The following is a 25,000-nucleotide window of genomic DNA, read 5'->3' as shown; positions in this document are numbered from 1 at the left end:
GTAGCATTTCATTGGGAATGTTGGCTCACAGGGATTGAGATCAGTTGATCGGGCTGGCCAGAACTGCGGAAAGTCTCTAGAAATAATGCGATCATTTCCAAATGTTGAACGGAGCAGTTCCCTCACTTGTCGACCAACGTGGGGAGGGGCATCATCTTGCATGAAAACTACGGTCTCTAAGCATTGCCTTTCTTGCAGAGCGGGAATAATGTGAAGAGCACAGTACCGTGCAGTAGTTACCGTACAGCTTACGGGGCCATGAGGTGTAGATTTAGATTCTTAAAGAAAAATGGTCCGATTATAAACTATACTGTGAATCCACACCATACTGTAACGTATGGACTTTGCAGTGGTCTTTCATGCACAGCAGCTGGACGAGAATATTCAGCAGTTTTGTGCATTTACAATCCCATGAAGAGTGAAATGTGCCTCATCAGACCACAAGATCATTCGAGGCCATGTATCTTCAAGTTGCATGCGAGCCAGAAATCGTAGAGCAAAGTCTATTCGTTGTTGCTGATCACAAGACTTTAGTTCTTGCACTACGTGAATCTTGTACGGGAACCAGCTTAAAATTGTTGGAAGCACTTTATGTACAGTAGACCAAAGAAGGTTCATGTCTCTTGACACACCTCTGGCAGGCACTGCTGACTGGTAGTGTTTCGCATTCTGACCATTGCAACCGCCACTTCGTCCACTACTCCGTTCTGATACGTGGTAGTCCCCTGCCTGGAATTACACCTAACTGCCGGTCGGTCGCTTTAAATTTCTGTATTAGTTTCGAAGCACCATTGACAAGATCAAAGGTCCTTTACGCAAACATTTAATATATATATATATATAATCTTTATTGTGTACAAAAGGATGTATACAATGTATCCTTCACAGCAGGAATGCCAGGGGCTTCACATTGGCTGGTGGACAAGGGCCTTGAGGATGGGGCCCACATCGAAATTCGGGTTCATCCTCCAGGGCCAACAATATAATAAGTTTCAGTTAAATTATTCACAATATACTCATAAAGATATTATACAGTATTTTTGACATTATATACAATATTATACAGACATCCTTTTTAAATTTATTATACTACGACATTACTGTGCAGTTTGCCTGGTTGAGTTTAGGCTATCAAGGATCTCTCTCCGGTATTTGCGAACCATGACAACTTTGTAGTGGTCGCCTTCGATTGCTTAGACTGTGATAAGCATCTGCTTGGGGAGAAAACGGTCGCTAAGGGCTAGTCTGTTATGGTTGGCTATAAGCGTTGGAGCTGACCTCAGTCCGGGTTGAGGAATTCTCCATCTGCACAGTTCCCACGTGTTTGGCTCCGAGATTATTCCAGTGGTCATTTTGGCAGTTAGGGTGAGGCATCTTTCCATTATAAGGTTTGGCAGTCGGGCAAAGTGCAGTGCGGTTGCCATCGCAGTTGTTCTTTGCTGGGGCGGACGATGATGTTTATGTGTGATCCAACGAAGGAGCCAGTATTCGGAGGAGTACACGCGCTTGATATTCGTGGGGGCTGCAGATGCCCATATTTCTGAGGCGTATAACACGACGGAGTATACAGAGGTGTATACGTACCGCCGAGTCACATCCAGATCCTTAACGTGGAGTAGTTATTGTTTGGTAATCCACCGCATTTTGCAGAATTTTGTTATGAGCTTGTCAATTTGCGGCTTGAAGGTCAGTTTGCAATCGAAGATGACTCCCAAGTCCGTATGTATATTTACCACTGGAAGGAGAATGCCATAGAGAATCTTGACTTCAGTGTGTTGGTGCTTCAAAGAAAAGACAATTTGGGCTGATTTGCAGGATTAATAAGTAGTCCAAATTGATGTCGTGTAACTTTCGGTTGATCTTTTCATTATTTTTTTAGATTAATCAAAAAATGGGAATTAATCTGGGATTAATCTGGGTGTATAGCTTAATATCGTCAGAATAGCAGTTTATGTCTTCTCTCTGTTGCACAAACGGAATAATGACTGCAGTAAATAATGATCCGGAGAGGACTCCGCCTTGGGGAAATCCCGCGGGGATTTTTCTTGAGATTATATCTTAATCCGCTGTAAGAAGAATGATTCTGTCAGAAAGCAGGGTTGTGATAAACCACAACATGTCACCTTTTATATGGAAGTAATTTTCTAGGAGGTGAACGAGCGAGGGAATGCTGATTGAGCCGAAGGCAGCTTCCAGGTCGACGTACGTGACGGCAAGTTCTGCTTTAGCCTCTAGTGCTCTGAGAATGGTGCTGGTTATAGATGTTAAATTGGTGACTGTGGATCTTCCGGGAATGGCACAGTGAATTTGTGGAGGTTTGTAAGGCATGATTTGATTGGTGATGGTTGAAAGTAATGCCTTCTCCATAAGTTTCAAGAGGCTGGAAGAGCGAGACATTGGCCTGAACTGTTTAATGAGGGATGTAGATTGGCATTTAGGATGTGGCCTCACAGCATATCTGTTCCAGAGAGGGGGGAAAGTAGTGCTGCGTTAAGGCACAGTTAAAAATTGAGAGTAGTGGATCGATGATAAACGTGCTGAGACACATGATCATGAATTGTGGCACAAGGTCGGGGCCTGCGGTTGCGGTGGGTGGAAATCCATTTATAGCAGTTATAAGCTGCTTCCTGGTGATGCAAACGGTAGCGAGTATATCCGTTGGGATATTGTTCAATGGTAAGTTGCCTGGATATGTCGGGACCACATTGTTCGAGAACCGTGCAGTGTGATCCGTCCACAGTTCAAGGTCCAGTGTTTTAGGAATTCCTGTGCGCCGAGAGCCATAAAATGGTTTGCCTTTTTGTAGGTTTGCTTTTAGATGTGTTTAAGTTATATTCACCTAGTGCTGCATTAGCGTTACTATTATTCTGGTAGAACAGTTTTACTAAAAGAACACGTTCCTATTTGTAAGAGCCATAATAGTTATTGGCGATGGCCTTTCCGCTTTTATATAACAGGATGTTATTTGCGTAGCAGCGTGTCTTGAAATAAATGACAACATATGTGCAGCGACGTTTTCCCCTGGTGGCGGAAATTTGAACTACTTTTTTTCTGAAACCCGTCTGAATGAATGAAAACCCGTCTGTCAAATAAACTGATTTCTATATTTCATAAGTTTTATAAAATTCAGTATCTCCTTTACCATCATATGCAACTATTTCCATATACAGGCTGTATGATAAACCAGTACTTATTTTATACTGCTTACAGACCGTTTCATACTTTTACAGAATTTAATTAAACAATCCGTGGTTAATGAAGCAATTAACACATTTTTATTGAATATACCAGGTCATTCGAGTTGCTATGTTTACTACCTTCTCTCGCAGCATGTTTTCAGAAAAGTTGTCAAAAATAGTTTATTCTGTCTTCCAGTTCGTTGCCGTTTTTTGGTTTTGTATGACATACTTCTTTTGCCTGTCCCACTGAAAATAGTTATACAGAGCTGCAAGCAAGGCGAGAATGGGAAGAAGATTTATGGTGCATAAATGTTCTCAAAGTGAAGCGGTTCATTATCATTCCAACGACAGAAGATTGACTATGCATCAAGACCTATCTCCAGGACCGGCAAATTGTCATGTCCACTCCCCACTGCAGTGTCTCCAGACCAGTCTTCAGAGGATGCCCTCAGGGATCTGTCCTGGGGCCTCTCCTCTGGAATCTGGTGCTGGATGATTTCTTGAACACCAAACTCAACAATGTACAGACCCAGGCCTATGCAGATGACCTGGTCATGCTCTTTTCTGCCAATAACAGAGCCCAACTAGAAGCAACTACCAACCAGGCCATCTCCACTCTTCAAGCTTGGGCAGAGCATAACAACCTAAAGATCTCCCCAGAGAAAACCAATTCGATCCTACTAAAAGGTACCCTTGATTTGAGAAGACCACCCCAAATCAAGGTCAATGGTGTTACAGTAAAACTAAAAACAGCTTAAATATCTAGGTTTGATCTTAGACAAAAACCTTTCCTTCACTTCTCATCTAGATCAACTCAGAATTAAGATCAGGAAGTATGCTGCCCAAATCTCAAAAGTTGCCCGGAAGAACTGGGGCTTAAAGAAGAGAACGCTGTCCCTCTTCTATAAGGCAGTTTTCATCCCGGTTATCACCTATGCCTCTGGAGTCTGGTACAAGAAGGCCAATACAGTAGTAAACAGATCGCGCCTAGGAACTATCCAGCGCTCTCTCCTCCTTCTGTCCTCGCGTGCCTGTCGCACTGTCAGCACCCATGCGCTCCAGGTCCTCACTGGACCTGGAGATTGTTCGTCATGAGTTGCTCTATCAAATAGCCAAAGGAAGAGCAGCTACCTGCGCAGGTTTCACAACTGACCCAGCAAATAGTAGTAACTCTGAAAAGAAGAGACTTAATGAACATCTAACAGACACCTGGCAAGAAAGATGGCAGACCTCAACTAAAGGCGCTGTCACCAAAAGATTCCTCCCGGATGTCAGGGCCTCCCCCCCTCACACCTGTCTGGTTTTCACCGGGACTCTATGCTTCCTACCTCCTCACTGGACACGGCTCCTTCCAGAAAAAACTCCATGACTTCAGAATTTCGGACTCACCCCGCTGTCACTGTGGAGAGGATCAGACGTGGGTGCATCTTGCCCACAGCTGTGAAATCTACGAGGACTTCAGGAGGATCCTAATAACGAGACTACCTTCAACTACCAAAATCAAGAACACCTCACCCTACAGAATGAAGAAACTTACAGAGCCCTGACTCAATTTGCAATGGACCTATTTATCAAACAGAAATCGCTACCACCACCTTAGCATCCAAATCAATAGGTCATAACAACCATGACTGCCAACTGTTGCTGCGCATCATTCAGCCATGGATGCTAATGCCTTGGACCAACTTACACAAGACTTGACCAACAAACCATCCGGAGTACAGAACCCAACTTGATCCCTACCTTGTCGACACATACCTTGTCAAATTCCTCATCATTGATTCCTGGACCAACTTCTCCCGACAAGACGTGACACATCCCATCAAGAAGACACCTACCAATAATCCCTGGACTTGACCATCATATCTTGGACTCCCGGTTTTGACCACCCCCACTATTCGTTGTCATGGGCTACTGGACCAGCCTTCAGTCTGGATGCGACACAGACTCACCAAATGGAGTCCCAATGACGACACCTGGACTAGACCTTCCTGAACATGACCCATCCACCATAGCAGCACTCACACCGCTGGATTTCCACCAAGTGTCGGCTCCAACTGACTGGCCGTGCTAGCTGTACCTACCCTGAACTTGTGGGGTATCTCTCTTTCTCTCTCTCTTTTTTTTTTATGGCTTCTTTCTTTTTTTTTTTTTTTTTTGGCTTCTTTTTGTGGTTATTTGCTGCCTTCTTTTACTCAGCATGACCTACTACGTTAATAATTGCAATAGACGAACAAGTTAGTGCAAAGCATCATTTTAGTTCGTAGAAAACCGAAGTAGGTGAAATGGCATCGTTTTTTTTTTACATCTCATATTGTGAACGCCTTCACAATGATTGCCCTGATATTGCATTACCTCGTATAAGCAACGCTTCTTCAGTAACAAAAACAAACAATTATATTTTAGGGTCACCCAGAATTTCTTCCATATACCCATATACACCGATGAGCCAAAACATTATGACCAGCAAGTCATTATGCAAATCGAAGCAACTGCAGGTGAACTATGGCGCGTGCACGGGTAGGGACTCGGTATAAAAAACACCTGATACTGAGCTCCGTTAATCAGTGTTACTCCTTTTCTTCAGATGGGAAAGGCAGTGGACTTAAGCGAGTTTGACAAAGGCCAAATTCTAATGGCCAGTCGACTGGGTCAGAGCATATCCGAAACGGCACGGCTGGTGGGATGCTCACGGTCAGCCGTGGTTAGTACCTAACGGAAGTGGTCCGAGGAAGGAAAACCCACGAACTGCAGTCGAGGTGTTAGATGACCACGGCTCATCGATGCTCAAGATGAGCGAAGGCTCTCCCGGATGGTACGTGGCAACAGAAGGGCGACTGTGGCGCATTTCGCCGATAATTGGAATGCTGGTGATGAGAGTAATGTGTCACAACACACAGTACATCGAACCCTGCTGAAAATGGGACTGCGTAGCCGCAGGCCGCTCTGAGTCCCATGCTAACCACGGTTCACCGGCAACAGTGCCTACAATGAGCACGCGAGCATCGAAACTGTACCTTGAGTGATTGGAAGAAGATTGGCTGGTCTGATGAATTACGTTTCCTGTTGCACCATGTGGACGGCCGGGTACGTGTGCGTCGTTTACCAGGGGAAGTGATGGCTCCTGGATGCACTGTGATATGAAAACAAGCCAGTGGTTGTGGTGTCATTCTTTGAGCGATGTTCTGCTCGGATACCCTAGGTCCAGTTTTCCACGTGCCGGGCACTCTGACGTCTACCACCTACCTAACGTACAGGTAAGTGGTAGACAGGAGGGGCTGAGCCCAGACCAGCACCAAACCGCCGTGGTGGACCTCATCACTGCCACTGCAAGCCGCTCAATAAAAAGGAAAATTTTTATTGAGCCATTCCCTGGTGGTCCCAGGAACTACAACAGCTCAGATGCTAAGTGAACAGAAGGAGAGGACTATTCCAGAGAGCACGACGTTCCTGGCCAGCATCAGAAATAGACCAACTCCGCGACCACTATCGCACCGCAAGAAATTAGTACACGGCTCTAATTCGACTCAGAAACAGCGCTCGTGGGAGCAACTAGTTTCTACGACCGGAAACGAACACCCCTGGGGGGGGGGTTGTCTACAGAATAACGACAAGTCATCCCTGCAACAAAAACACCGCTAGCGACTTATACCAAGACCTGGCAGGATAATATCAACAACATCTTGGACAGCATGTTTCTGGGACATATTACTCCAACTACACCAGAACAGCAACAATTATGTCAAGACAACGATACATATACTACCACCAATAAGGAAGAACCGCTGACCATCACCGAACTTCACACTGCTGCAGCAAAACTGCGCAACCAGAAATTACCGGGTATCGACCTACTGGAGCCTGAAATTGTCAAGAAGGCCGTCGAGACCATTACAGAGGTAATACTCACCCTCTTTAATCACTGCCTTAATGAGCGATGCTTTCCACAAGCTTGGAGAACTGCCAAATTTCACTTAATCCTGAAAAGTCTAAACAAGCAACAGGACCTTCTGGAGTCATACCGCCCGATAGCCCTTCTCTCAGTACTAAGTAAACTCTTGGAACACCTCCTCAAAGAAAGAATCGAAACCTGGTACATGGCTGCAGGCCTGCAATCACAGAATCAATTCGGCTTTTGGAAGGGCTACTGCACTCTGGATGCCCTGGAAAACATTACCAGAGCAGCTGAAACAACAAACCATAAATATCTACTTGTAATCGCAATAAATTTTGCCGGGGCGTTTTACACCCTATGGTGGCCCAGCATCCTCAGCAGACTCCGGAAGGCCAACCTATACCAATGCATCAGAACATATTTAGCAACAGATTGGTTGTCGTAGAAACTTCATACCGGTCCATTTCCAGACAGATCTTCAGAGGCTGCCCACAGGACTCAGTCTTGGGTCCGCTCCTCTGGAACATGGTTCTCGGTGGCTTCCTAAACCCAGACCTAGGTCGTGTGTCAACCCAGGCATATGCTGACGACCTGACCCCTTATACTGCAAGAGGACAGCAGAGCCATGCTAGAATCGTCTGCTACTCGTGCGATTGACACCTTACAGAAGTGGGCCAATGAAAACAATCTCCGCTTATCAACCAAGACCAACTCAGTACTGCTAAAAAGTACCCTGGACATCAGGAGACCACCCCAAATCCGCATCCAAGGCACTACAATTAAGCTCACAAAGCAGCTAAAACACCTCGGAGCTGTCCTAGACAAAACCTCTCATTCACCCCTCATCTGACCTACATACAAAAAAAGATCAGAAGATACTCTGCTCTGTCCATGAGGGTCTCTCACAAGGATTGGGGCCTGTGGAGGAGAGCTCTCAAGCTATTCTATAAAACCGTATTCCTGCCTGCCATAACATATGCCACTGACGTGTGGTACCGGAAGCCCACCACGGCCATCAACAGAAGAAAACTGGACACAATGCAGCGGTATATATTACTTACAATATCAAGAGCTTGCAATACTGTAAGCACGCTCTCCAGGCCCTGACAGGGACTCTTCCCCTACACCTGGAAATAGTCTTCCGTGGCCTAACATATCAACTCTCCAAGGGACGGGAGGCTAACCACCTCAACTTCACCGTGGACCCTGAAACCGACTTCAAAGTGGAACACTTGATGTACGACTGTACCTCAAGTGCCCACTGTACGAGGATCTCCGCTGCCGATTTATAACCACCACACAAATAATGCTACGAGACCAGGAATATCTGATACTAACCGAAAGAGATACCTATAGTGCCTTCACTCAATATGCAAAAGACCGCTTCACAAGAAGACGGACTCTTCCGCATCCATCACCACAACAGCAACAACCATGAAATGAATAACCAACCAGTCCCAACTTTGGCCAAATTGCTTCTAAAAGTCAGAACCCCACCTTGAAAACCAACATGATAAGAGGATCACACGAACCGGACCTGACCCATGAAAGGTGCACACCCGATACGTGGACCCTCCCCCGGACAGGATGCAGCCTCATGAATGACTTTCTACTCAGCTGAATTCCAACCAGCCCAATGAGACCGCAGAGCTTTCTGCATATGCCAGCCATAATGGCAATATAAAGATATCGGCCGGTATGCTCTTGGCTTCGAAGGATTCTTCATAGTTTCAGGATCATCTTTAAAATTGCGAACTTCCATATTTCTGGAAAAACTGATTCTAAAAGGCATTTGTTAGACATATTTAATATTTCAGGATAAATTTCAAACATCTTAACTATTACTGTATTTTCTACTAAATCCCAACCAGGACATTTATTTAACCTAACTTGTTTCATTACTGATTGTAACTCAATCATATTAAATAGCTCTGTGTCAATAGACGCATTGTAAACTGTTTTCCATTCTTATTCTAAGCTGATCAGCAGTGTCTTGTCCGATATCATCACACTTATAAAGGCTGTTCACTATTGCAGCAACTGAAGAAAACCAATCTAATGTAGGTTCATGTGACATATCTTCTACACTGTAAAATATATCTCCTAAGGGAACTTTATTGCGAGACATTTTGTACAATAAACTCCACCGCTCCATATTTCCTGTTCCTTTTACAAATTTCTGCCTGATTGGGTCTTATGCTGCCTAATTGTTTTACAGTATAATTTCTTTTTATTTTTGTAATTGGTTTTAAACCATTCGACCTCCTGAGCTGGCAACGATCGTCTTCTTTGATAATCTCTTCTTGCAGAATTAACTTGTCTACTTGTCTACGAAGAGGCGCTAATTCCTCAGACCATCAAGGAACTATGTTCTTTCCCATTTTTTCCCTCTTACATGCATAAGATGTTACTCTATACAAAGCATTCTGAATACTCTTCATATGAAGAGTATTCCAAAGCATTTAAAACATTCAATTGTGTTCCAGTGTCTCCCTCAAATTCTATACATAAGGCTTGCCTAAACTTTTCCCAATTCATTGTTTTAATTGAAAATCTGTTTATATTTTGCATACTGAGAGAATTAACAACTGACCTGTCAAACTTGATAATAAAATGTATTGCTCTGTGGTCACTCTGCGTCGCCTCAGTAAGAATTTTCCAACCAACGACTTTATTACAAATACTAATTGTAGATAACGTAATATCTATGTTTGACTGTCCGTTCACAGTTGAAAAAGTATACGGCATACCCTGATCATTGTGATCATTAAGATTGTATGTAAATATAATTTCTTCCAATAATCTACCTCTGTTATCAGTAAAATAAATTTTCTCTTTTTTCACGACAACCAAGTCAGTAGAGTTTACAATAAATCGTCAATACAAATATTTATCGTGTTTAGTAGTCACGGACTTGAACCGCGACCCACTCAAGGAACGCGTGCTATGCACTCCCGCTCCTGACCACTGGGCTACGTCAGGCCACTGTGCCAACGCAAAGACTTCGCATTTGCGTCCATAGCAATCATTAGGTTAGAATTTGCAGTAACACTCAGAAAACCTTCTATATAATGGACTGTTTCTAAAATGTCTTGCGAAGGGAGGCAGTATAAGGACATTAAATAGAACGAGAAACCACAAAATGCAATCTGAACACACGTATTGTTTTGAGTACGGAAAGTTGTCATTTTAGTAACAGTTATATCAGTGTTATTAATTATAATAGCTGACTTAGGTCTATCACTACTGGACTGTATAATTCGGGAATAAAGTGGAATCCCTGCTACTTTACACCCTCCTTGACAAACTTGGCGGACATAATATGGTTCTGGCATACATATTATGTCATACTGACTCTCATTCATAACCACTCGAACTCCATCCATTAATATTTGAGAACGTTGACAATTTATCTGCATAATTTTCAATGTTCCCATGTGCTCAGAAATCCTCCCACTATCTTCCCTACGATTTAAATTACTCATTGTTAATATTCAAATTAGATATTTCAATAGCCCTTTGGTACTCAGGACAATTCTTGTCCCGTACCGAATGATTGCAATCTTTTTTTCTTCTCTTTCAGTTAACACATTTGGCCTGTTGATCTCCTAATAAACAATCAGCATAAACATGCCCATTTTCTGAACAATGGCTACACGACACAGTCTTGTGTTGACAGTACTGTGCAGTGTGCCCATAACCTAGACAGTTAAAGCATTGTGATACAATAGTAAACGTTCGAAATTTATACGAGAAGTCCAAAAATATCCTGTCTTTATATAAAATACACCTTAATAAACGCGGGGAAAAACCAATTATCCAATTTGTAGTTTTTGCTTTAACTCCTGACTGAAATCGGAAAGTTATCCCTTGTAACACTTCATGGACTGGAGATGTGCAAATGGGACCCCAATTCCCAAAGGAGGATCAAAGGGCGACACAAGTAATTATAGACCTGTTAGTTTAACTTCTGTTCCCGGAAAATTAATGGAGGCACTGGTTAAAGAAGCACTGCAGGATCATCTAGACAAGACTTCAGTTATAGCTCAGACACAGCATGGTTTTGTCAAGGGGAAGTCTTGTCTGACCAATTTGATTGGATACTATGATGCAGTCACAAAAGAACTGGATGCAGGGAATAACTTTGATATTATATACTTGGATCGTAGAAAGGCTTTTGATACTGTTGCACATGGAAGACTGCTGCACAAATTGGAGCAGTGTGGCATTGGAGGCAAATTGCTGCTATGGATAAAGGGGTGGTTGAGGGGGAGAAGACAGAGAGTGGTAATCAATGGACACTGCTCATCGTGGACTAATGTTATTATTGGAGTCCCTCAGGGTTCAGTATTGGGTCCATTATTGTTTTCTGTATTTATAAATGATATTGAGATGGTATATCAAGCTTAATGTCCAAGTTTGCAGACGATACGAAGGTTGGCAGGGTTGTCAAGGACACTACTGACACTGCTACTGCAACGGGATCTGGAAAGGTTGAGCAGATGGGCTGAGAGGTGGCAAATGAAGTTTAACATTGACAAATGTAAAGTACTACATATGGGAAACAGCAACCCCAGAGCAACGTATCAACTCTGCAGCAACCCCAGAGCAACGTATCAACTCTGTGGTACTACACTGACAGTGGTAGAGAATGAAAGGGACCTGGAGGTGGTTGTGCAGGCAGATATGAAGTTCCCTGAGGAGTGCAGACGGGCTGCAAGAGTAGCTCATGGTGTATTGTCGATGATATATAGGACTTTTTCTAGCAGGGATAAGGAGGTGATTATTCCCTTGTATAAGGCAATGGTCAAGCCACACCTAGAGTACTGTATACAGGTCTGGAGGCCTCATTTCAAGAAGGATGCAAAGATGCTGGAACGAGTACAGAGAAGGGCAACAAGATTGGTGAATGGAACAAAGGGGTGCTCTTACGAAGAAAGGCTTAAATTTTGCGAATTACAGTGTCTGGAGACTAGGCACCAGCGAGGTGATCTGATAGAGGTGCACAAAGCCTTGAATGGGTTGAGCATGCTCAATGCTGATGGGATTCTTCCTCTTGCTCAGAATAATCACCTGAGAGGGCATAAATTCAAATCGAGGAAAGACAGATGTAGGATAGACGTGCAGAAATTTGCCTTTAGCCAGCGGGTGGTTGGTAGGTGGAACACACTTCCATCCCTTGTCGTGGAAGTTGATAGCCTAAATAAGTTTAAGGCTCTGCTGGACAGGTATTTCGAATGAACAGAGGGGTGAAGTGGAAGTGGTTATTTTTTATTTATTTATTTATTTTATTTTATTTTTTTTTTTTTTTTTTTTGGCTGATGCTACATAAGCTTGCTTTCTTCCATCAAATGCCTCTACTAATGCTAATCTCTTTCAAAACCATGCTGCTTTAAATTTTTACAGTAGAGATCTTCTATCATGTTCTCCTTGGTTAACTCTCTTGGAACGTCATAAATTAATACTGTAGGGTCATTCAATTTTGGTTTATCATATATTACCCCAGCTGTATTTAGCAGTTCTGTTTTAGAGAATTTATCAATATCACTCTTTTCTTCAAATTCCAGAACAACCCACTTATTTCGAATTGGCCTCATTTTACGTATTTTAATCTCCTTATAGTCATTTTTAAGGGTATTAACTACTGCCCCCTTACCTCATGACTATTTTGCAAACTGGAATTCTCGCCTGCTCTTATTACTATAATATTTTGCTTTTTACACCGTTCAGAATCTTTTTTTGAGTTAGCACCTTATCATAAATTTCAAATGATCTACTCCTATCTTTCCCCCATACTGCCCGATTTACGTTTATCGTCATACGTCATAGTTTTTTCTACTAGTGGTTGACCTTTAACTATGTCGTCTATTAATGAAGCCTTAACTTGTAATTCATTAGCTCTAGCTTTCAATCTTTCGTTGTCGATTATTAATGCCGTAGTCACCGTCTCCATATCGATCCACTTATCCAAAACATAATTCGAAACTGTTTTAATTATTTTATTCGCCTCATTTGTCATGTAATTCACGACCTCCTATCTTTCCCCCATACTGCCCGATTTACGTTTATCGTCATACGTCATAGTTTTTTCTACTAGTGGTTGACCTTTAACTATGTCGTCTATTAATGAAGCCTTAACTTGTAATTCATTAGCTCTAGCTTTCAATCTTTCGTTGTCGATTATTAATGCCGTAGTCACCGTCTCCATATCGATCCACTTATCCAAAACATAATTCGAAACTGTTTTAATTATTTTATTCGCCTCATTTGTCATGTAATTCACGACCTGTTTCTTTAATTTAATAACAAATTTGTAGATTGAAGTAACATCTTCCGATCTCATTTGTTGTTCATGTGTATTGCTTACTATTATGTCGCTTTCCCTTATGCTAATTCCAATATCTCTTCTCAAACCATTCTCATTTATGAAATCAACTATTTCCTCCAACTCAGTAACTTGTCCCAGATCCACCTCACATTCCACATTTGTTTGAGACTGCTCATCAACAACAGAATTTATAGGCGAACTCTCAAGATTTAAACTATGAACTTGATCTGTTATTGTTTCTACAGATTGTTCAACATTTCCCCTTTGCGAACTTGAACTAGACTCTAATTTCCTCTGTATAAACAGATTGAGTAATATTTTCTTCCTTAGTCATAGGAGTTTTAGATAATCTGCCTTTACTATTTTTATTGTCCACCTTTTTTGCTAAAACCTGTCTAGGCAATTTAGAACTTCTCAGCGTTACTAGGGGTAGGGGGGAATCCACATTTCCCCCACTCCCCTTTACACCTACTAACTTTTTGTTCCTTGACTTTTATTTTCCATTTTGTTAAGAGGAAATAATTTTCGACAAATATAATATCGATATTTCAACTTATGAAACAACTATTATTCGCAGCAGACAAGGATAAAGTTTTCCCGCCAAAACAGCAATGTCAACTCGACGATCGTTACCACACGGCGGCCATATTGTACCAGCCAGTGTGGTAACTACACTTTCATAAAATAGAAGTTTCTCAGGAATAAACACACAATTTACCTTCAAGTTTCACCTGAAAACAATATATAACTCCCAGAATGACACTTTACTATCAAAGCACAATTCAATCTTTATTAACAACAGTTTCACGGATATTTCGCGGAGCACAAAAAAAAAAACACAGCCACTCAGCACTACTCTCGATCACACGGGGGTCACCCTCCCCAGTCAATAGTGCAGTTCAACCGTGGTAGCAACTAAAATATGTGTTTGGCACGCTCTCCAATTCTAAAACAATGCCGCCAAGGTGGGCAGACACATCGTTGCAATCGTTGGATACGAACGAGTTGAAATGCACGAAAATGGCCCAGAAAAACAAGAAAGTGATCTCACTACTGAGTTCCTCTTCCTTAAAAAACCTTGTATGGCAGAAATCCACATTTCCCCCACTCCCCTTTACACCTACTAACTTTTTGTTCCTTGACTTTTATTTTCCATTTTGTTAAGAGGAAATAATTTTCGACAAATATAATATCGATATTTCAACTTATGAAACAACTATTATTCGCAGCAGACAAGGATAAAGTTTTCCCGCCAAAACAGCAATGTCAACTCGACGATCGTTACCACACGGCGGCCATATTGTACCAGCCAGTGTGGTAACTACACTTTCATAAAATAGAAGTTTCTCAGGAATAAACACACAATTTACCTTCAAGTTTCACCTGAAAACAATATATAACTCCCAGAATGACACTTTACTATCAAAGCACAATTCAATCTTTATTAACAACAGTTTCACGGATATTTCGCGGAGCACAAAAAAAAAAACACAGCCACTCAGCACTACTCTCGATCACACGGGGGTCACCCTCCCCAGTCAATAGTGCAGTTCAACCGTGGTAGCAACTAAAATATGTGTTTGGCACGCTCTCCAATTCTAAAACAATGCCGCCAAGGTGGGCAGACACATCGTTGCAATCGTTGGATACGAACGAGTTGAAATGCACGAAAATGGCCCAGAAAAACAAGAAACTGATCTCACTACTGAGTTCCTCTTCCTTAAAAAACCTTGTATGGCAGAAATCCACATTTCCCCCACTCCCCTTTACACCTACTAACTTTTTGTTCCTTGACTTTTATTTTCCATTTTGTTAAGAGGAAATAATTTTCGACAAATATAATATCGATATTTCAACTTATGAAACAACTATTATTCGCAGCAGACAAGGATAAAGTTTTCCCGCCAAAACAGCAATGTCAACTCGACGATCGTTACCACACGGCGGCCATATTGTACCAGCCAGTGTGGTAACTACACTTTCATAAAATAGAAGTTTCCCAGGAATAAACACACAATTTACCTTCAAGTTTCACCTGAAAACAATATATAACTCCCAGAATGACACTTTACTATCAAAGCACAATTCAATCTTTATTAACAACAGTTTCACGGATATTTCGCGGAGCACAAAAAAAAAAAACACAGCCACTCAGCACTACTCTCGATCACACGGGGGTCACCCTCCCCAGTCAATAGTGCAGTTCAACCGTGGTAGCAACTAAAATATGTGTTTGGCACGCTCTCCAATTCTAAAACAATGCCGCCAAGGTGGGCAGACACATCGTTGCAATCGTTGGATACGAACGAGTTGAAATGCACGAAAATGGCCCAGAAAAACAAGAAACTGATCTCACTACTGAGTTCCTCTTCCTTAAAAAACCTTGTATGGCAGAAATCCAAAAAGCTGGTACTATTTTAAACTGCTTAAAACTATCAATATGCACGGAGCGATTTGCAGCCCGTGTTACCAAGAAGGTAGCCATGGCGAGGCGTTATGGTAGGTAAGGTGTATTGGGGGTCTAACGGCTCCTGGGGTTTTTCCCATCTCCGCGTATTTTCTATGTTTCGGGAAAGCCTGAGATTTTTTAAAAAATATATATGGTTCATGAGCTATGTGGCGTGTTGTGCCCTTTGTTCATCCGGCCTATTAGCCGCCAGGCCCCTAGTGGGACCTGACGTTTCCACACACTGCCACAGGGAGGCTGGCCGGGTGTACCCAATGAGGCTATTTTACTCTGGCGGGTCCTGCCACTTACTTTCCTGAGATTTCAGTGGCTACGACCTAAAAAAAAAAAATATATATACATATATATATAAAATAAAATACATTGGAAACGTCGCGAGCGTAGCTTAGTTAGTTAAGACTCTTTTAAACATCGTTTGGGGTTTACACTGAAAGTCTGTAAGGCCTCAAAGGTCGGGCATAAATTTTGGTGTGTCTTAAATTTTGATGTTGGGTAGATCGCTATGTAAGATGACAGTTTTGGGTGGGGAGGCAGAGGACTGGGGGTGGAAATATGAAGCGAAGGGGTCGATAGAGAAGATGACCCCCCGTTTTTCAGTGGAGCATGCCCATGCCCCACCAGAGGGAAAGAAGGGTGGCAAGGGGAGAAGAGGGTTCTCCCTCTCTTTAAACCTCCCCCCCTCTTTAGAGGATCTCTTTAAACCCCATGTCCTGCGAGGACATGGGGTTTAAAGAGGCTCCTGCAGGTGCAGGATCTGAGAGCCCGATGGCGCTTTACTCTAGCTCTCTGACGCCTTTGTGTTGGTCTTTTTCAGGAATTTCGTCAGTGTGAAGAGAATTTGTCTTGTCTGGGATAGTTTTCCTCAAGATAGTTGTTTTCTCCTTTTCCCGTGAGCAACTTTGATTTAGGCACTAATGGTGCATTTTTCTGTACTGTTGAATTTTCTTCTTTGATTCTGGGTTGATTGAGTTTCTCCGTTGTTCTGGTTCATCCATTCCTTCTAAGTTTAGGCTTTTCTATTGAGTGTTGTTGTCTTCCTGCTGGACAGGTTGTATTGCAACAATTGTTTTCCTTTTAAATAGTTGAGTTGCAAAGTTGGTGAAAGCTACAAACTCTTCTTGTGCATTCAGGAGTCGGGATTCTTGGTTAATTGGATTGTACTGGATGTTTGTAATGAGGCTCGCTCTTATGTGGTCATAATTTTCACATTTATGCATGACATGAGTCCATGATTCTGGTTCTCCGCAAGTACAATTTCTATCTTCTGTTATGCCTAGCATGTTTGGTGGTTTCATTCCACCTTCTTTGCCAGGTTTCTGTTAGGAATTCATCTATCCTTTTTTGTTCCCTCTTCCAGCCACTAGTCACGTCAAGGGTTATGCCACAGGTTGTAATTGGGATCGTTTTTTTTTTTTTGTGATAATACACTAGTCCCGCGCGAGCAACTTCCAGGTCAAGGGTTAGTGCACCTGCAATGACCTGGAGCGCCGCCGTACTGACAGTGCTACTCGCTCTAGTGATTGTACGTAGTATGTTCCTCTGAATTGTTTCAAGAATTTTCCTGTTTGTTACTGTGCTGGTTTTCGTCATCCATACTGGCGATCCGTACATAATTACCAGGATGAAGACGGTTTTGTAATATAGGGAGAGGATCTTTTTATTTAGCCCCCAGTCATTATGCGTGATTTTTGCTATAAGTGCTGTGTATATGCGTATCTTCTTCCTGAGGTAGTTTAAGTGCGGTTTAAATGAGAAATTGCTGTCAATGATAATTCCTAAGTATTTTATCTCGTTTGATAATTTTACTGTTATTCCTTCTATTTTGATTTGTGGTGGCCTGTTTAAATTTAGTTTTCCTTTCAAGAAGACCGATTTGGTCTTTTCCGGTGCTAGTTTTAGGTTATTTAGTTTAACCCAATCCTGTAGGATTTGCAGCGTTCCATTTGCTTGTTTTTCAAGGTTCGCTCTTGCTGTGATTAAAAGTAAATCAACGGAAAGGCCTGGGCCTCAACCTCCCCCAGGTCCTTGCAGAGAAAGTCATCGAGGACAAAGTTCCACAGGAGTGGCCCCAGAACAGAACCCTGGGGGCAGCCCCTGCGATAGGCTGGAATAGGGCGCAAGGATCTGCACTTCCCTGTCAGTGAGATAAGACTTTACACAGTCAAATAGATTTTTTGGAAAGGTTGCAGCACGAAGCCTCGCCAGGACGCTCGGCCACTAAAGGGTGTCGAATGCCCCAGCGAAGTCCACCGCGATCACCAGGAAGTACTTTCTGGTACATTGTGCAGCTCTGTTAAGGAGATCTCGGATCGCATCAATAGTAGAGGTTTCAGATTTGAACCCAAATTGTTTTGAGTTGCTAAGGGTTGCTTCCATATAGTGCTGTTCAATTCTCTTGTGTAGTAGTCTTTCCAGGATTTTGCTCACCGTCGATAGCAAGGCAATTGGTCGGCAGCTCCGGCAGTTTTGTAGGGCTTTTTGGTATCAATTATAAGATGGCTTTTTTCCATTGTGTTGGAAAGTGACCTTGCTCTAGGCAGCTATTGTACAGTCGTAGTAAGAGTTGTGGGACGCATTCAGCAGTCTTTTTAATCATCTCTGGTCCAATTAGATCTAAACCTGGTCATTTTTTGTTTTTTGTTCTGCCCGACGCTTCTTGGAGCTGCTCAAGAGTAAACGGCGGTTCTTTGCGGGTGTTTATGTAACTTTCATTTGCGTGGCATATCTCCTCCTGCTCTAGTGTCAGTTCTGTTGGCGGTTCCACGAATATTGCTGCAAGAATATTTGCAACTGAGTTTCTCAACGTTGTGGTCAATGAGCCTTGTGGCGTTTTTGTTGCCACCATAACTTCTCCTCTGGGGAGCTTGCTAGTTATGATTTTGAACACCACTCCCCAGGGATCGGTGTTTCCTGTTGTTTGGACGAGTCTCTGCCAGCTTTCTCTTTTGCTCTTTTTGATTTGCTCCGTGTAGTGATTTCTAAGCCGAGGGTACCTGTTTCTTTCTCATTTCCGTGACTTCTTCCTGTGGCCAGGTTCTTCTTGCCCTTTGAAATTCTCTTCGTTTTCCCTGTACCATTTTCCTTAGCCTTTGCAGCTCAGGGGTCCACCAAGGCATTGAGATCGGCGTTCTCCTTTTCATGCTTGCTTCCCCCGCCGTGGTGATCATTTTGGTCATGACTCCTTGGAGGATTTCCGGATTTTCCATCTCCGATTGTATATTTCTGTGGGCTTCCATGTAGGCCTGTTCTTGGCTACTTAGTGTCCTTTTGAATTTGTCCCAGTCAGCTTTGTGGATGTTGAATCTGTTCTGCATCTGTCTATAATAGGGATCCTTTCCAAGCTTCTATTTATGGAGTATGTGATTGTCCTGTGGTCTGAAGTCGTCCAATCACTTTGCACTGTCCAGCCGGAGATGTAATTTTCAATATTCCTTGTCACCAGGGTAACATCTATGGTCGATTCCGACAGTGTGTTTGAGAATGTGGGAAGGCAGTGAGGTTGATTCATAATAGTAAAGATGGAATTTGATAGAAAGTCTTCTAACTTCTGTCCATTTGCTGTTGCTCGTCGATCAGGGGTATAGCTATGCCACTGTGGGGACCTGCAGTTTACATCTGCACCTATAATTATCTTGTTTCCAGCTAGGATTGACTGGACGTTTTCTAGATATGCTGTAGCAAAGTCAATTTCTACACCGGGTTTACAATATAGAGCAATTATATAAATGGTTCCAATAGATGTGATCAGCTGGACACAGGCTGCCCAGGGTGTGCAGAGCTGTTGGATTTTAGTGACAGTTATGTCTGGATTCCTTACTATAATTGCCACCCAAGGCGTATCTTCTGTATAGTGCACGATTTTGTACGATACAGGGTATCCCCTCACCCGCTTCTGATGTATGTATGGCTCCTGCACTATTATAATATCAGTGTTTTCCTCGTCTGCTTTCTTTCTGATCTGCTCTACCACTGCTCAGGCTCGCTGTGCATTTAGTTGCTGTATCTTTAGGATCCCGGTGTTGTATGATCGTTTAGAGAGTGGTCCCCATAATCGATCCTGGCCTGGTATAAACTCTTTGTGTGGATGTATGTTGGGCAGTTTGGATCTCTGATTGATTGTGCATGATCTAATTTTAAGCCTTTGCAGTTGGAGCATTTTGGTTCGCTAGCTTATTCGGGCAGTTTTTAAATTCGTGCCCTTTTCCCGAGCAGTGGCCACAGGTAGATTCCTTCTCTGTGGATGTATGCGTTGTGTGGCCATGCTTGCAGCAGCGAATTATGGTTTTCATGGCATGGATTTTGTCCGCTGATACGTCTGGAGGGCACCCTGAATGCAAATGGTTATCTATCGATCATCGCCGATCCGGTACACCCGTACACATTGACCATGTTCCCTGGGGGCGATGGTATCCATCAGCAAGACAATGTGCTATGCCATGTCGCCAGAATTGTCCATGAGTGGTTTGGGGAGCACGACACAGACTTCAAGCTACTCCCTTGGCCACGGAATTCCTCGGATCTTAACCTAATTGAAAATCTATTGGACCACCTCGATCGACACATCAGACGGATGGATCCTCCATCAAGAAACCTACAGGAACTCCGGGGTGCACTGCAGTCTGCATAGTCACAGATACCCACAGGAACCTCCCGCTGACTTATTAAGTTCTTTCCACGGCGGTTGGCTGTGGAACATGCCACAAAAGTGCATATTTGGATACTAGGTAGGTGGTCATAATAATGATAGTAGACCCTATATATATTAAAGGGGCCTCAAATTTAAATATGGTCGGGGCCTATTTCATCCTTAATCCCACCCTGTGGATAAATTCAATAGGGGGGAAATTAATAATAAACGAAGTTGTATAAAATAATAATGTTCAAATTCTGATCCATTCTTTAAAAAGGTGAATTATTTCTTACTTTCAGTATATATAAATGCAATTATAAATGTCCCATTTATAACTGCCACAATTATATTGATATTGTTTACATTTTTAATTTTACTTATGCAAAATATAATTTATTCTGTCAGGCCACCAATGGAAGATCCTCTTCATGAACCAAAAAAATATAGCACACAGTTTCAAGAGTCTGTAACTAGTTCAGATTATGATCAAAAGTATGATTACCAGATAAATAAGCCATTTCCAAAACAGGTAAATTAGAAATAATTAGAACTTTTCTTTAAGAACTATTCTTCAAAAAAAAAAAAAAAAAAAAAAATTCCTATAATATCACACCTAAATCCAACCGACAATTTATTATTATTATTATTGCTTTTATATCATTTTTCCCTGATTGGGGGATTCCACTCCGTGACGGATACTGCTACAAAGTACACAGGGTGGTTGTAATGTCTCGTGTTACTGTTGGTCGAGGAAATCTCTGATTATCCTACTGGTGTTCAGGATTGTGACTTTCTGCAGTTCTCAGGTAGACCTATTGCTGCTAGGCTGCTAAGTAGGGTCTTTGACACCATACCGTTAGTCGACACGATGATCGGGATGGTGGTTACTTCTTGCATATGGCACAAATCCTTGACCTCCTGTCTTGAGGTCATGTGCTTCCTAATATTTTGCTAAAGGGTTTTCTGAACATTGCTAGTGTTGGGCATCGCTATGTCAATCAGGTAGGAAGCCTTTTCCACCTTGTGCAAAAGGGTTATGTCCGGTCTGTAATGCGGGATGGTCTTATCCGTTATTTTGGCGCGCTCGCAATATAGCTTGTGGGTTGGGGTCTCTAGTACTGTGTGGGGTTCCTACTTGTAGTATGGTACACTTTCTTTGGTCAACTGGTATTTCCTCGCTAGCTTATGATGTATTTTCTTGGCTACCTGGTCGTGTCTATGAGTGTACTCAGTTTGGGTGATGACCTTGCACCCCGCAGTGATGTGTTGGATCGTTTCTGAGGCCAGGTGACATCGTCGAAATGTGTCATCTGACATTCCGGGCTCCTTTGCGATGTATTTTCTATAGTTTCTGGTGTTGATTACCTGATCTTGGATGGCCAGCATGAATCCTTCAAATCGGGGAAGAGCGTCCCGCTTGTGAGCCATGAATTGGAAGTAATGTTATTAGCATTAGCATTAGCAGAGGCATTTGATGCAAGAAAGCAAGCTTATGCAGCATCAGCCGAAAAAAAAAAAAAAAAAAAAAAACCCACTTCCACTTCACCCCTCTGTTCGTTCAAAATACCTGTCCAGCTGAGCCTTAAACTTATTTAGGCTATCAACCTCCACCACAAGGGATGGAAGTCTGTTCCACCAACCAACCACCCGCTGGCTAAAGGCAAATTTCCGCACGTCTATCCTACATCTGTCTTTCCTCAATTTGAATTTATGCCCTCTCAGGTGATTTTTCTGAGCTAGAGGAAGAATCCCATCAGCATTGAGCATGCTTAAACCATTCAAGGCTTTATACACCTCTATCAGATCACCTCGCTGGTGCCTAGCCTCCAGACACTGTAATTTGCAAAACTTAAGCCTTTCTTCGTAAGAGCACCCCTTTGTTCCATTCACTAATCTTGTTGCCCTTCTCTGTACTCGTTCCAGCAGCTCTACATCCTTCTTGAAATGAGGCCTCCAGACCTGTATACAGTACTCTAGGTGTGGCCTGACCATTGCCTTATACAAGGGAATAATCACCTCCTTATCCCTGCTGGAAAAAGTTATCGGTGTGATCTTGATGGAGGTCATTGTAGTGTCTGCCATGGAGTGTCTTCTTTATACATCTATCTAGCTTCGTTTCTTGTGCCTTCCGGGCGGGAGTGGGCACCTCGCTTAGGTTGAGTGGGGTATACCATTTATCTATCTTCCTGATGGCCTGGTGGAGCGGTGCTATGTTGTTCTCGAAGTAATCTTTCAGGTTAACTATCTATGTTTTCTGTTGCTCCATCAGGTTTATCAGGTCCCTTCTTCCCACTTTCCGAGCTATTGTTAGTCTCTCCACTGCTGACTTTGGGTGGTGTTGGTGGCTCTTGGTCATCATTATCCTTGTCTTTCGCATGATATCGTCTAGCTCGGTGGGTGTTAGTCCAATCTATGACCTCAAAGGAGTATGTTAGTACTGCAGCTGCATAGGTATTTATGGCTTTCACTGTGTTCACTCCGTTCAATTTTGCTTTCAGCAGGCTTCTGAGTCTCTGATGATATTTTCCGGTCAGGCACTTCATGATTTCCTTGTGCTCTAACTGCTGAGCCTGCATCAACCCTAGGTATTTGTAGTTTTCTCCTTCTGTCATAGATTCCATGTGTTTACTAGTCAGCAGCTGGTAGTTTCGGCCAACTAATTTTCCCTAGGTGCAATGCGCGGGTCTTGCATTTGTCTAGATCAAATTCCATCCCAATGTCCTTGCTGAATTCTTCGGTGATCCGGAGTAGTTGCTGGAGTTGCTTCTCGGTTGCCGCGTAGAGCTTGATGACATCCATGTACATCGGGTGGGTGAGGTTCATAGGTGTATAGGTTCATTCTTCTTTCAGGTTATATCCATACTTTCTGCCGTTAAGCATGGTGGATAGCGTTAAGCATGGTGGATTATTATTGTTGCTCTTATATTATTTCTCCCTGATTGGGGGATTCCAGTCCGTGACGGGTACTGCTACCAAGTACACAGGGTGGTTATAATGTCTGGTTTTACTGTTGGTCGAGGAAATCTCTGACTGTCCTACAGGTGTTCAGGATTGCGACTTTCTGGAGTTCCTTGAAGGTGTTCTCTGGGAGACCTATTGCTGCAAGGCTACTATATAGAGTTTTTGGCACAATACCAGTGGTTGACACGATGATCGGTATGTTCGATAATTCTTGCATATGCAACATCTTGACCTGATGTCTCAGGTTCGCATAATTCCTAATTTTTTCCTCATGAGTTTTCTGGACATTTCTAGTGTTCGGCACCACTATGTCAGTCAGGTAGGTAGCCGTTTCCACCTTTTCCACAAGGTTATGCCCGGTCTGTAATGCGGGATGGTCTTATCCGTTATTATGGCACGGTGGCAATATAGCTTGTGGGTTGGGGTCTCTAGTACTGCCTGTGGTTCGTACTTGTAGTATGGTACACTTTCTTTGGTCAACTGGTATTTCCTCACTAGCTTCTGATGTATTATCCTGGCTACGTGGTTGTGTCTATGAGTGTACTCAGTCTGGGTGATCACCTTGCACCCTGTGGTGATTTGTTGGATCGTTTCTGAGGTAAGGTGGCATCGTCGAAATGTGTCATCTGATATTCCAGGCTCATTTGCTATGTATTTTCTATAGTTTCTGGTGTTGATTACCTGGTCTTGGATGGCCAGCATGAGCGTCCCTCTTGTGAGCCATGAATTGGAAGCACTGTTATCGATGTGATCTAGATGAAGGTCATTGTAGTGTCTGCCATTGATATCTACTTTGTCTATGTTTCTAACTTCGTTTCTTGTGCCGTCTGGGCGCGAGGGGGTTCCACGCTTAGGTTGAGTGGGGTATACCACTTATCTATCTTCCTTATCGCCTGGTGGAGTGGTGCTGTGTTGTTCTTGAAGTAATCCTTAAGGTTAACTATCGCTGTTTTCTTTTGCTTTATCAGGTCTATCAGCCCCTTCCACCCTCTTTCCAAGCTATTGCAAGTCTCTCCACTGCAGACTTCGGGTGGTGTTGGCGGCTCTTGGTCATCATTGTTATTATTATATTATTTTTCCCTGATTGGGGGTTCCACCTTGTGACGGGTATTGCTATCAAGTAGACAGGGTGGTTGTTGTTATGTCTGGTGTTACTGTTGGTCGAGGAACTCTCTGACTATCGTACAGGTGTTCAGGATTGCTACTTTCTGGAGTTTCATGTAGGTGTTCGCTGGGAGACCTATTGCTGCTAGCCTGTTATGTAGGTTCTTTGGTACCATACCTTTGGTTGTCATGATGATCGGGATGATCGTTACTTGTTGCATACGCCACATCTCTTTTATTTCCTGTCTTAGATTCGTGTACTTCCTGATTTTTTCCGCATGGGTTTTCTGCAGGTTGCCAGTGTGGTACCGCTATATCAATCAGATAGGTAGCCTTTTCCTTCTTGTCCACAAAGGTTATGTCTGGTCTGTTGTGCGGGATTGTCCTATCTGTTATTATGGCACGGTCCCAATACAGCTTGTGGGTTGAGGTCTCT

The sequence above is a fragment of the Mastigoproctus giganteus genome, chromosome 13, assembly GCF_048544385.1.
Source record: "Mastigoproctus giganteus isolate SK-2022 chromosome 13, ASM4854438v1, whole genome shotgun sequence".
In the NCBI taxonomy this organism is placed as follows: Eukaryota; Metazoa; Arthropoda; class Arachnida; order Uropygi; family Thelyphonidae; genus Mastigoproctus; species Mastigoproctus giganteus.
The sequence above is the reverse complement of the archived record's forward strand: the minus strand, read 5'-3'. Positions refer to the sequence as shown.